The sequence below is a fragment of the Phyllobates terribilis genome, unplaced genomic scaffold, assembly GCF_046119375.1.
Source record: "Phyllobates terribilis strain yellow unplaced genomic scaffold, ASM4611937v1 Scaffold_5__5_contigs__length_657084704, whole genome shotgun sequence".
In the NCBI taxonomy this organism is placed as follows: domain Eukaryota; kingdom Metazoa; phylum Chordata; class Amphibia; order Anura; family Dendrobatidae; genus Phyllobates; species Phyllobates terribilis.
This window is the reverse complement of record NW_027362765.1, coordinates 363,637,272-363,651,061: the sequence shown is the minus strand read 5'-3', so window position 1 is coordinate 363,651,061 and position 13,790 is coordinate 363,637,272. Positions and strand designations below refer to the sequence as shown.

Here is a 13,790-nt window from a genome sequence, read left to right as displayed (position 1 = left end):
TATGCGGGGCCATATATACAATATGGAGCACTATGCAGGGCCATATATACAGTACGGAGCACTATGCGGGGCCATATATACAGTATGGAGCACTATGCGGGGCCATATATACAGTACGAAGCACTATGCGGGGCCATATATACAATATGGAGCACTATGCAGGGCCATATATACAGTACGGAGCACTATGCGGGGCCATATATACAGTACGGAGCACTATGCGGGGCCATATATACAGTGCGGAGCACTATGCGGGGCCATATATACAGTACGGAGCATTATGCGGGGCCATATATACAATATGGAGCACTATGCGGGGCCATATATACAGTACGGAGCACTATGCGGGGCCATATATACAGTACGGAGCACTATGCGGGGCCATATATACAGTACGGAGCACTATACGGGGCCATGTATACAGTACGGAGCACTATGCGGGGCCATGTATACAGTACGGAGCACTATGCGGGGCCATATATACAGTACGGAGCACTATGCGGGGCCATGTATACAGTACGGAGCACTATGCGGGGCCATGTATACAATATGGAGCACTATGCGGGGCCATATATACAGTACGGAGCACTATGCGGGGCCATATATACAGTACGGAGCACTATGCGGGGCCATATATACAGTACGGAGCACTATGCGGGGCCATATATACAGTACGGAGCACTATGCGGGGCCATATATACAGTACGGAGCACTATGCGGGGCCATATATACAATATGGAGCACTATGCGGGGCCATATATACAATATGGAGCACTATGCGGGGCCATGTATACAGTACGGAGCACTATGCGGGGCCATGTATACAGTACGGAGCACTATGCGGGGCCATGTATACAGTACGGAGCACTATGCGGGGCCATATATACAGTACGGAGCACTATGCGGGGCCATATACAGTCATGGCCAAAAGTTTTGAGAATGACACCAAAATTATATTTTCCCATGATCTGCTGGCCTCTGGTTTTTATTAGTGTTTGTCTGATGTTTATATCACATACAGAAATATAATTGCAATCATATTATGAGGACCAATAGGTTATATTGACAGTTAGAATGAGTTAATGCAGCAAGTCAGTATTTGCAGTGCTGCCCCTTCTTCTTCAAGACCTCTGTAATTCTCCCTGGCATGATCTCAATCAACTTTTGGACCAAATCCTGACTGATAGCAGTCCATTCTTGCATAATCAATGCTTGCATTTTGCCAGAATTTGTTGGTTTTTGTTTGTCCACCCGTCTCTTGATGATTGACCACAAGTTCTCAATGGGATTAAGATCTGGGGAGTTTCCAGGCCATGGACCCAAAATCTCTATGTTTTGTTCCATGAGCCATTTTGTTATCACCTTTGCTTTATGGCAAGGTGCTCCATCATGCTGGAAAAGGCATTTTTGGGCGCCAAACTGCTCTTGGACGGTTGGGAGAAGTTGCTCTTGGAGGACATTCTGGTACCATTCTTTATTCATGGCTGTGTTTTTAGGCAAGACTGTGAGTGAACCGATTCCCTTGGCTGAGAAGCAACCCCACACATGAATGGTTTCAGGATGCTTTACAGTTGGCATGAGACAAGACTGGTGGTAGCGCTCACCTCTTCTTCTCCGAATAAGCTGTTTTCCAGATGTTCCAAACAATCGAAAAGGGGATTCATCAGAGAAAATGACTTTGCCCCAGTCCTCAGCAGTCCACTCCCTGTACCTTTTGCAGAATATCAGTCGGTCCCTGATGTTTTTTCTGGAGAGAAGTGGCTTCTTTGCTGCCCTCCTTGAAACCAGCCCTTGCTCAAAGAGTCTCCGCCTCACAGTGCGTGCAGAAGCACTCACACCAGCCTGCTGCCGTTCCTGAGCAAGCTCGGCACTGCTGGTAGTCCGATCCCGCAGCTGAAACAGATTTAAGATACGGTCCTGGAGCTTGCTGGTCTTTCTTGGGCGCCCTGGAGCCTTTTTGACAACAATGGAAGCTCTCTCCTTGAAGTTCTTGATGATGCGATAGATTGTTGACTGAGGTGCAATCTTTGTAGCTGCGATACTCTTCCCTGTTAGGCCATTTTTGTGCAGTGCAATGATGGCTGCACGTGTTTCTTTAGAGATAACCATGGTTAACTGAAGAGAAACAATGATACCAAGAACCAGCCTCCTTTTAAAGTGTCCAGTGATGTCATTCTTACTTAATCATGACTGATTGATCGCCAGCCCTGTCCTCATCAACACCCACACCTGTGTTAATGGATCAATCACTAAAACGATGTTAGCTGCTCCTTTTAAGGCAGGACTGCAATGATGTTGAAATGTGTTTTGGGGGTTAAAGTTCATTTTCTGGGCAAATATTGACTTTGCAAGTACAGTAATTGCTGTTAAGCTGATCACTCTTTGACATTCAGGAGTATATGCAAATTGCCATTACAAAAAATGAAGCAGTAAACTTTGGAAAAATTACTATTTGTCTCATTCTCAATACTTTTGGCCATGACTGTATACAGTACGGAGCACTATGCGGGGCCATATATACAGTATGAAGCACTATGCGGGGCCATATATACAGTACGGAGCACTATACGGGGCCATGTATACAGTACGAAGCACTATGCAGGGCCATGTATACAGTACGGAGCACTATGCGCTGCCATATATACAGTACGGAGCACTATGCGGGGCCATATATACAGTATGAAGCACTATGCGGGGCCCATTATTCTGTATGGAGGACTATGCGGGGCACATTATTCTATATGGAGGACTATGTGGGGCCCATTATACTGTATGGAGGACTATGTGGTGTCCATTATACTGTATGGAGGACTATGTGGGGCCATTATACTGTATGGAGGACTATGTGGGCCCCTTATACTATATGGAGGACTATGTGGGGCCATTATTCTGTATGGAGGACTATGTGGGGCCATGTATGCAGTACGGAGCACTATGTGGGGCCCATTATAGTGTATGGAAGACTATGTGGGGCCCATTATAGTTTATGGAAGACTATGTGGGGCCCATTATAGTTTATGGAAGACTATGTGGGGCCCATTATACTGTATTGAGGACTATGTGGGGGCCATTATACTGTATTGAGGACTATGTGGGGGCCATTATACTGTATTGAGGACTATGTGGGCCCATTATACTGTATTGAGGACTATGTGGTGCCCATTATACTGTATGGAGGACTATGCGGGGCCATTATACTATATGGAGGATTATGCGGGGCCATTATACTGTATGGAGGACTATGTGGTGCCCATTATACTGTATGGAGGACTATGTGGGGCCCATTATACTGTATGGAGGACTATGTGGGGCCTTTATACTGTATGGAGGACTATGTGCGCCCATTATACTGTATGGAGGACTATGTGGGGCCCATTATACTGTATGGAGGACTATGTGGGGCCCATTATACTGTATGGAGGACTATGTGGGGCCCATTATACTGTATGGAGGACTATGTGGGGTCCATTATACTGTATGGAGGACTATGTGGGGTCCATTATACTGTATGGAGGACTATGTGGGGTCCATTATACTGTATGGAGGACTATGTGGGGCCCATTATACTGTATGGAGGACTATGTGGGGCCATTATACTGTATGGAGGACTATGTGGGGCCCATTATACTGTATGGAGGACTATGTGGGGCCATTATACTGTATGGAGGACTATGTGGGGTCATTATACTGTATGGAGGACTATGTGGGGTCCATTATACTGTATGGAGGACTATGTGGGGCCCATTATACTGTATGGAGGACTATGTGGGGCCCATTATACTGTATGGAGGACTATGTGGGGCCATTATTCTGCATGGAGGACTATGTGGGGCCATTATACTGTATGGAGGACTATGTGGGACCATTATACTGTATGGAGGATTATGTGGGGCCCATTATACTGTGTGGAGGACTATGTGGGGCCATTATTCTGTATGGAGGACTATGTGGGACCATTATACTATATGGAGGACTATGTGGGGCCATTATACTGTATGGAGGACTATGTGGGGCCCATTATACTGTATGGAGGACTATGTGGGGCCTTTATACTGTATGGAGGACTATGTGGGGATTACAGTTGGAGAATCATACTGTGATGGGGTCACCATTCTTTGTTGGGGGGATAGAGGGAGAGGGGTACAGTAGGGTCATCATACTGTGAGTGTGGAGGAATTCACTGTGGGGGTATCATACTGTTTTTGGGGGGCACTGTTGTTTGCATCATACATTATTATCTGTTTCATTCAAGGATTTTTATCCTGTGTTAAATTACATATTTAAATTAGGCCATTGGGCCATGTGCTTTTTACTGCTTTTACAAAACATATTATAATATTCCACTATAATTTTTAAATGAATCGTTATATTTGATAAAGAAAAACTTCCTCAATTGTAGATATATATTTTTTAATAAATATCAAGGTTGGTCCTCGACTTTGTCCAAGCTTTGACCTTTGGCCTCTGTGTATCTGAATTTGACATCCCTGGCTTTAAAGGGAACCTGTCACGTCCTATCTACTATCTACACTGCCCCCGTCGCTTTATTAGTGATACAATGTGCAATGTCCATCACTAACAAGCTTTTTTCATGAAAATTGTTGGTATTGTAATGATTTTATAACATTATATATACTTTGTCCTACCTGCTCGTTTTCAGTCATAGGGGTGTGATGGCGCCGCTCACGTGGTCCCGCGCCTGCGCAGTGAGGCTGTGCCGCTGCTCATGGGCCACTGCTGTATGCTTGCCCCCTAGGCCAAAATTTTCCAGCCAGCCCCTGTCAATAGGGGATAAGAAAAGGAAAAGAATTGTTTTTTTTTGTTATAATAACCCATTTAAAAGGAAACCTCCATTTTTTTCTCTTTGCTCAGAATGTGAAGCGCTGAAAACACCAGCATTTTGTGATATAACTGCAGGTATCTAATTGGTTGACACCAGGGGGTAGATTGGTCACTAATTGATCCATTACATATATGCTGAGCTACCACCACCAGGTGTCAGTCTGGAGCAGCTAAACTCGCAGCCCTGGTCATATGTCCCCCGTCTTACTACACGACAGCCGTAGATAATGGCCGCACGTGGCAAAAAAATGACTCCCAGGTCCCTGAGATGTTCTCACTCCTGTTTTATAACTACTTTTCTGAGCAACAGATGTGACATTTATGAGCTCTGAACTGATGTTGCAGCTGCTGAGAATGGCAGGAACAACTGAAAGTGAAGTGCAAACCCTGAAAACCCCCCCCCCATGAGTTATATGGGGGAGATTAGGGTCAAAGTGACCACATAGACAGTACCGGAGTGAGTAACCCCAACTCTCATTATTGCCCTATTAACGCATCCGGGTGGTAGGGAATTGTCACTTGTGGAGCCTCTGCTTTTATCTTTTCGCACAATCTGTCCTCCACGTTTTGTGCCATATTTTTTCAATTACATTTTAGGGGGTATTTCCAGAATTGAAAGTTAATCCATCTCCATAAGATAAATGATAAATTACTGATCGTTGGAGGTCAAACCAATGAGAAACCAAAAACAGAGCCCCATCGTACATGGGAATACCCCATTAATAGAAGTAAAAAGTTAAAGAAAAACTTCAAAGAAAATATATTTTTGTTTGTTTAAATCAGTGCAGAATTATACAATAAATAAGCATTGAAAATCATATAAGTTTAGCAGAATCTCCAAAGATACAAATACAGTTTGTAAATATCCTCGCACATCTGCAGAGACCTCATTCACATGTAAGCAGCAAATGTGGAGGACACAGGAGGACAAAGAGGTTTCTGGAGGACACAGGAGAGTGGAGGGCACAGAGAAGAGTGGAGGGCACAGAGAAGAGTGGAGGGCACAGAAAAGAGTGGAGGGCACAGAGAAGAGTGGAGGGCACAGAGAAGAGTGGAGGGCACAGAGAAGAGTGGAGGGCACAGAAAAGAGTGGAGGCCACGAGAGAATGGAGAACAGAGGAAAGTGGAGGGCACAGAAAAGAGTGGAGGGCACAGAAAAGCGTGGAGGCCACGAGAGAATGGAGGCCACGAGAGAATGGAGAACAGAGGAAAGTGGAGGGCACAGAAAAGAGTGGAGGGCACAGAAAAGAGTGGAGGCCACGAGAGAATGGAGGCCACGAGAGAATGGAGAACAGAGGAAAGTGGAGGGCACAGAAAAGAGTGGAGGCCACAAGAAGAGTGGAGGCCACGAGAGAATGGAGGCCACGAGAGAATGGAGGCCACGAGAGAATGGAGGCCACGAGAGAATGGAGGACAGAGGAAAGTGGAGGGCACAGAGAAGAGTGGAGGGCACAGAGAAGAGTGGAGGACACGAGAGAGTGGAGGACACGAGAAGAGTGGAGGACACGAGAGAATGGAGAACAGAGGAAAGTGGAGGACAGAGGAAAGTGGAGGGCACGAGAAGAGTGAAGGGCACGAGAAGAGTGGAGGACACGAGAGAATGGAGGCCACGAGAGAATGGAGGACAGAGGAAAGTGGAGGACAGAGGAAAGTGGAGGACAGAGGAAAGTGGAGGGCACAGAGAAGAGTGGAGGGCACAGAGAAGAGTGGAGGGCACAGAGAAGAGTGGAGGGCACGAGAAGAGTGGAGGACACGAGAGAATGGAGGACAGAGGAAAGTGGAGGACAGAGGAAAGTGGAGGACAGAGGAAAGTGGAGGGCACAGAGAAGAGTGGAGGGCACAGAGAAGAGTGGAGGGCACGAGAAGAGTGGAGGACACAAGAGAGTGGAGGACACAGGAGAATGGAGAACAGAGGAGAGTGGAGGACACAGGAGAATGGAGAACAGAGAAGAGTGGAGGACACGAGAAGAGTGGAGGACACGAGAAAAGTGGAGGACACGAGAAGAGTGGAGAACAGAGGAAAGTGGAGGACACAGGAGAATGGAGAACAGAGGAAAGTGGAGGGCACAGGGAAGAGTGGAGGGCACGAGAAGAGTGGAGGGCATGAGAGAATGGAGAACAGAGGAAAGTGGAGGACACAGGAAAATGGAGAACAGAGGAGAGTGGAGGACACGAGAAGAGTGGAGGACACGAGAAGAGTGGAGGACACGAGAAGAGTGGAGGACACGAGAGAATGGAGAACAGAGGAAAGTGGAGAACAGAGGAGAATGGAGAACAGAGGAGAGTGGAGGACACGAGAAGAGTGGAGGACACAGGGGAGTGGAGGACACAGGGGAGTGGAGGACACAAGAGAATGGAGAACAGAGGAGAGTGGAGGACACAGGATAATGCAGGACAGAGGAAAGTGGAGGACATGAGAATGGAGGACACAGGAGTCTAGAGGACACCGAGGAGAGTGGAAGACGAGGAAGAATGGTAGACATGGGAGTGGAGGACACAAGAGAATGGAGGACAGAGGAGAATGGAGGACAGAGGAGAGTGGAGAACACGAAAATGGAGGACACAGGCAAGTGGAAGACACAGCGGAGTCTGAAGAACACAGGGGAATCTGAAGGACACGAGAAAAGAGGTCACGAAGAAGTCTGCAGGACAAAAGACAGTGGAGGACACAAGAAAATTGTGGACACAGAGAAGTCTGAAGAACACAAGAGAATGTAGGACACAGAGGAGAGTGGGGGACACAGGAGGATGGAGGAAACAAGAGAGTGGAGGACACACAGGACACTGAAGGACAGGGTAGTCTGGAGGACACATAACTGATTGGCGGACACAAAGAGAATTCATCAAATTAGAGGTCAGAGGAGCGTGGAGGACACAGGTGTCTGGAGGACACAGAGGAGTCTGGCAGTGGCCCTCAGGGAACTTAGATGAGTCGAGTTTTCCTGTGTTTCTGGGATTTTTGGAACAAGCCGTCAGCTGAACTTGATTGCATTGAGGTTTTCCTAATCTTCTCATATCAATCAGTGAAAAGTATGCAGCAGACTGACACACCACAGATGCCATTTGTTTCCTGACCATTTTTGTGAATCCCTTCAGTTGAATGGACGTCTATGATCCGCAAATCAGATAAAAATCAGACAAGTCATTTTTTTCCCAGACCAAAAGGTCTGTAGACTAAAATGAGTACATGTTCTATCCAGAAAAAAAATGTGCATGTAAAACTTGGACATGTGAATGGGACCTGTAATCAGTGTATAGGGGGTCATTTATTTATGGAGCTGAAATGTAATAATAGCGACACAATGGGGCTTATGTATCACACTAACTTCACCAGAATTCTGGCATAATTTACACAAAAAAAACTTTGGTCTTTCTTGACTTGCACCATACTTCTGAGGTTTTAGACTTTTTTGACTTGTCCGATTAGGGGATGTGGCCTCACTGAAAACGTGTTGTTTTATCGGAGAGAGGCGTGGGTTAACAAGAGAGCGTGCGACAAAAAAATGCAACAAAATGACAACATTTCTGGGAGAGTAAGCCAACTAATGGTGTGAACAAGGACCTCCATTTATCACGCAGTTATTGCCAGTTTTCGGTCATAAAGCCTTAAACTGTTGCGTTTATTTGTCCAAAATGTCAGAAACGAACTCCAGACACTGATTGAGATACATTTCTTTCGGTGACGTGCGGCTGCTGAAATTCATTATCAGGCGTACGCTCTTATTGAGCAGTTTTTGCATCGGGACCAGAAGATTTCTAGATCCTCGTCTGATCCTCTGAGCTCAGCACAGCTATAATACTCTCTCCTGTCCCGGACTACACGTCCTCATGGTAAGGACACGCGTAGTGGACGATCATCACGCCAAGTTCAACAAGTGGTTTTTTTTTTTCACGTAAAATTGTTATTTACTAGCGAACATGTTGGACATTACCAGGCAATTAATTGAGAAGCCTCTTTTGGGTAGAACTGCATGTCAGCCTGGATTTTGGCATCATGGAGATGGCTATGTTTATCCTTACCTGCACTGATACATTGTAACAACCTGCAGCTCAGGGAGCACAGACCAGATCTATTCTGGTTTGTAGCCTTTGAGAGCTAAAAAATATGACTATTATCTGAAAATGCTTAAATTCTTATTAATATTATTAAAAATTATCATTGATAAAAGGTATTGGTAATAACTTGGTGGTGGTCTGACTGCTGGGAGCCCCACTGATCCCGAGAATGGAGTAGTGGCTGCACACGTCTGGATTCATACTCAAGCGCATGGCCATCATCTCTCCATTCACTCTCAGGTGGTCTCATAGAGAGTAGATAAAGAGATCGTCAGTGCTGAGCCATCACTCCATTCACTCTCTCTGGTGGTCTCATAGAGAGTGGATAAAGAGATCGTCAGTGCTCAACCATCTCTACATTCACTCTCTGGTGGTCTCGTAGAGAGTGGATAAAGAGATAGTCAATGCTCAGCCATCACTCCATTCACTCTCTCTGGTGGTCTCATAGAGAGTGGATAAAGAGATCGTCAATGCTCAGCCATCTCTCCATTCACTCTCTCTGATGGTCTCACAGAGAGTGGATAAAGAGATCGTCAATGCTCAGCCATCTCTACATTCACTCTCTGGTGGTCTCGTAGAGAGTGGATAAAGAGATCGTCAATGCTCAGCCATCACTCCATTCACTCTCTCTGGTGGTCTCATAGAGAGTGGATAAAGAGATCGTCAATGCTCAGCCATCTCTCCATTCACTCTCTGGTGGTCTCATAGAGAGTGGATAAAGAGATCTTCAATGCTCAGCCATCACTCCATTCACTCTCTCTGGTGGTCTCATAGAGAGTGGATAAAGTGATCATCAATGCTCAGCCATCACTCCATTCACTCTCTCTGGTGGTCTCATAGAGAGTGGATAAAGAGATCGTCAATGCTCAGCCATCTCTACATTCACTCTCTGGTGGTCTCATAGAGAGTGGATAAAGAGATCGTCAATGCTCAGCCATCTCTACATTCACTCTCTGGTGGTCTCCTCGAGATTGGATAAAGAGATCATCAGTGCTCCGCCATCACTCCATTCACTCTCTCTGGTGGTCTCCTCGAGATTGGATAAAGAGATCGTCAATGCTCAGCCATCACTCCATTTACTCTCTCTGGTGGTCTCCTCGAGATTGGATAAAGACATCGTCAGTGCTCAGCCATCACTCCATTCTGACTGGGCATTTCACATCCCTGTTCTCGGGGTCAGTGGGATTCCCAGCAGCCGGACCCCCACCACCCCTCAAGTTATCACCCATCATTTATGATAAAAATAAGCATTTAATTCTTACACAAAGGACACATTTATTAATGCCCCAAATTACTTGATCACACAGGTCAACAACCAATGATGAGGATGGAGCTAATACAATCTTTCTTTCTCCATATCCAAAAAGGAGAACCAGGTGATGGCGCTGTCTTTGCCACTGAGAGAGATCAAGGTGCAGGAACTTCAGGTTGCTTGTAAGTAAAATTGTTTCATTCACACTAATATAAAACATAAAAAACTATATACACAACGCGTTTCAGCTGTTTGCAGCCTTCTTCAGGTGTATGGAAAAAATGAATTTGACCCTTCTTTTATAGCCCTTTGCCAGAGTTAGAGAAGGAGGGGTTACAAAAGAGGAAGAGGAGGAGGAGGAGGAAGAGGAGGAGTGCTTCATCCTGCATTGTTCTCATTTTTATTCATATATATATTAAAAAATATATAAAAGCATATAAATATTAAATATAAAATAGCAAATAACAAACCTTTTTTTGTAAGAAACATGTCAATCTGATTAACATCCCATTATCTAGAAAGTTAAAAAGTATCACTTCATCATAAAAATGCCCATCTGTTCTTTTGGTGTATTTTTATGTTAAAGTGATACTTCAACAGTATCCAGTTATTCAGTGCATGTTATCGGCCGCATGTTATCTCCTGTTCTCACTGGGCGAGGAGCAACCTTTAGTGATGAATTTCATGCCATCATAGAAACAGTTATTGCGCTTATTTATTGATTTGGGGGTAAAAAGAGCCATAAGACTTACACTGACTGGTCTGTAGGAGAGATAACAACTTTATCTTCCATCCAGGGTCCCTATAAAAAAAAAAACCTAAAGAAACAAACTGGAATATAAGCTGATATGCATGCAACATGTAGGTGCAAGTTCACACTGGCCACTAAACAGTCCGGGTCCCTAGAAAGCTGGGTGGCAGCTCCTGCAGGATGCAGGACGATGGATGTCATCCAATAGGTTACTAGTGTACATGATTTGGCTATTTTAGGGGGATGCTCGGATCGCGACCCCCCTGGGGAGGGGGGATTGGGTGGGGACTCAGTGTAGGTGGTCCTGGCCCCTCTCCTGTACTTTCTGCCATTTGAGAGCTGCACCGTGTACCAGAGATCCCACGTTACACGCTGAAAGCCCCTACATACTGCCCTGCTCCATCTATAATGATCCCCATTGTTTTATGTCATGTGTCGGGGCCGGGAATGTGAGCAGTCATGGAGAATCATACAGGAATCTTAAACAAGCGTTTTTATGAGTGAGGCTGCGATGAACAGGTGCCGGGGGAGACACGCAGCTGTATGAGCGGCTCTTCCTGCGTAGGGCATCACACGAGCGGCAATGCACCAGCCAAGCCCGGCGTTCAGTGACCGCAGGAGGGCCGCCACTTGCCAAATGGGCTGCTCACAAATCTGGCAAATGTCCTTAGCTGATAAATGATGCGCCAATGACTGGTATATACATCTGTATATAAATATGGTATATATCCACTGTCCTGTGGCATAAAATCGAATCAACCCCTGCACTTAGCCCACGTGTCTCCGCACGGACATTTCTGACCCTTTTTAGGATTTCTGCCCCTTTTTCTTGTCACTTTTCAAATTTGCCGAGGAACGAAAAAACGTTATTTGCAAATTTGTAGCATTTCATCTTTTCTGACTTTCTGCCACATTTTATGTCAAGAACAGGCGTAAATGTGTGCCATTATTCTCCAGAAACCATCTCATCATCTGAAAGGGTTAAAATTGCAAAGTGATTGTAAAAAACAAGAAACTTTGACATTTATTTATTTATTTATTTTATAAAAGTCCTTTCCTTTCCCAAGAATTGAGGGATTTTAAGTTCTATGGTTTATCGCTCCGTTGCCTAGGTTACCAGCCACCACTGCAGTCTATCAGTGTTGGCCTAAGCAAGGAGAGCAGCGCTTACAAGCACTTTCCAATGGGTCTTGTAAGCTCTGATCTGAAGCTGGATCCAACCAGCTTCAATGCACCTGCGCTGTTCTGATGCTGAAGAGGCAAAGACTCCTCTGCTTGCTGCACTGGAAAGCGCATAGTTTGGGCCATTGACGCAACAAAGAATTTATAACTCTCATCATCCCCATATCGATGTGCTTACAATCTAATCTTCCCATCACATACAATGTATCACTCCCATCATCCCTGTAACCAGCAGAGACCTGCCCTCCCTATATCACGCTCATTGTATTCAGATGTCTGTTTTTCGTGTACTTGTTCGTTCCATACATTTCACAGATAGAGCATGTGCCCGTTATAGTCTATGGAGCTGTTCACATGTCCGTGTTTTTCTGTGGACTGAGTGTCCACAACAAAAAAAAATGCAAGTCTATGGGTAAGTGAAAAAAAAACCCCTGTGCTTTATCCATGTGCTCGCTGTTTTTTATTGTTTTAATGGGTAGAAGAAACTAATTTTTATTTTTGCGTATGAGAAAAAACAAATCTCGCACTGGTGGTAAAAATGCAGCGGAGCACAAATGGATGGAAATCTGGTCCAGTGCACTGGTCAGTTTTTTCCACATATGAGAAAAGTTCACTGTCTGAATGATGACTTAGGCCACAGCCCCTCTATCAGTATTCAGTCAGTATTTTTTCTCAGGAGTGGGAGCCAAAACCAGGTGAGGAGCAATCAGAGAAAAGGTATAATAGAAACAAGTCACCAATTCTGCATTTATCACCCACTCCTGGTTTTGGCTCCCACTCCTGAGAAAAAATACTGACCAAATACTGACAGTGGGGCCGTGGCCTAACTCATCAATTCCAAATGTTATAACCCTCCTGGAAGAGGAATATATTCAGTCAGTATACATTGTTACATGACCTTCTAAATATCCAGGAATATCTGCTGAGACCCCTGATCTCCTCCCCAGGACCCCAGTGTAGATCTCCCTGTTCTGTCTCTCTGATGATGAGGATGAATAGTGAGGGGCTTCTCAGGGCAGTTTGCTTGAGCTGAGCCAAGTAACTTGATGAAAAGCCTGCTGATGGTGACCATATGCTGCTCATCGTCCTCCGCCGTGAGAAGCGGCTGTGCACAATACTGCGCTGAGGCCGAGTAAGAAGAGCACCATTGTCAGACTGCAGCCCACCTGGACGGCCACCATGGTGTCATAGCATGGATATCTACAGCATCTGCACGTTAGTAGGGGGCAAACATGCTCTAATGCTGATATTATATACCCCTATACCAGCACAGAGCTGTGGACACCAGACTGATTGATACATTGTAGCAAACAGCCAGCACAGTAAGATATCTGCTGATGTGTTCAGGTCACAGAAGATTGTCCAAACTGGATACATTGTAACAAAGGTTCCACTGTAAAAAGTATCATCTCTGGATGTAAGCGAGTTCCCAACTCACTGAGAATGAGAAGAGATATTTAAAATTATTAAGACTGTTATATGCATAAAACCAAACACCTTAGACCTCATTCATGTACTTTTTCAGTGCTTTTTTGCTGTATTTTATAAGATTTTTTTATTTATTTGGCATTCTTGAAGTCCTATAGAGAAGCCTAGGAGGAAAAAATAGTGAAAAAAAAACAAACCAAAAAAGACAAAACAGACTAAAAACATCTACAGTCACGTCACATCTGGCAGAAATGTTTTCGTCATGAAGTAAAACACAGT

The 13,790-nt window shown here is 45.1% G+C and overlaps 1 long non-coding RNA gene across 1 annotated transcript in view; it reads left to right on the top strand.

Moving 5' to 3' along the window:
* LOC141271177 (uncharacterized) overlaps positions 1–13,790 on the top strand; it is a 45,936-nt gene that overhangs the window by 13,236 nt on the left and 18,910 nt on the right. Inside the window, exon 2 of the long non-coding RNA XR_012321856.1 lies at positions 10,206–10,332. This is a non-coding gene — a long non-coding RNA (uncharacterized lncRNA). The remainder of the gene's footprint in view (positions 1–10,205; positions 10,333–13,790) is intronic.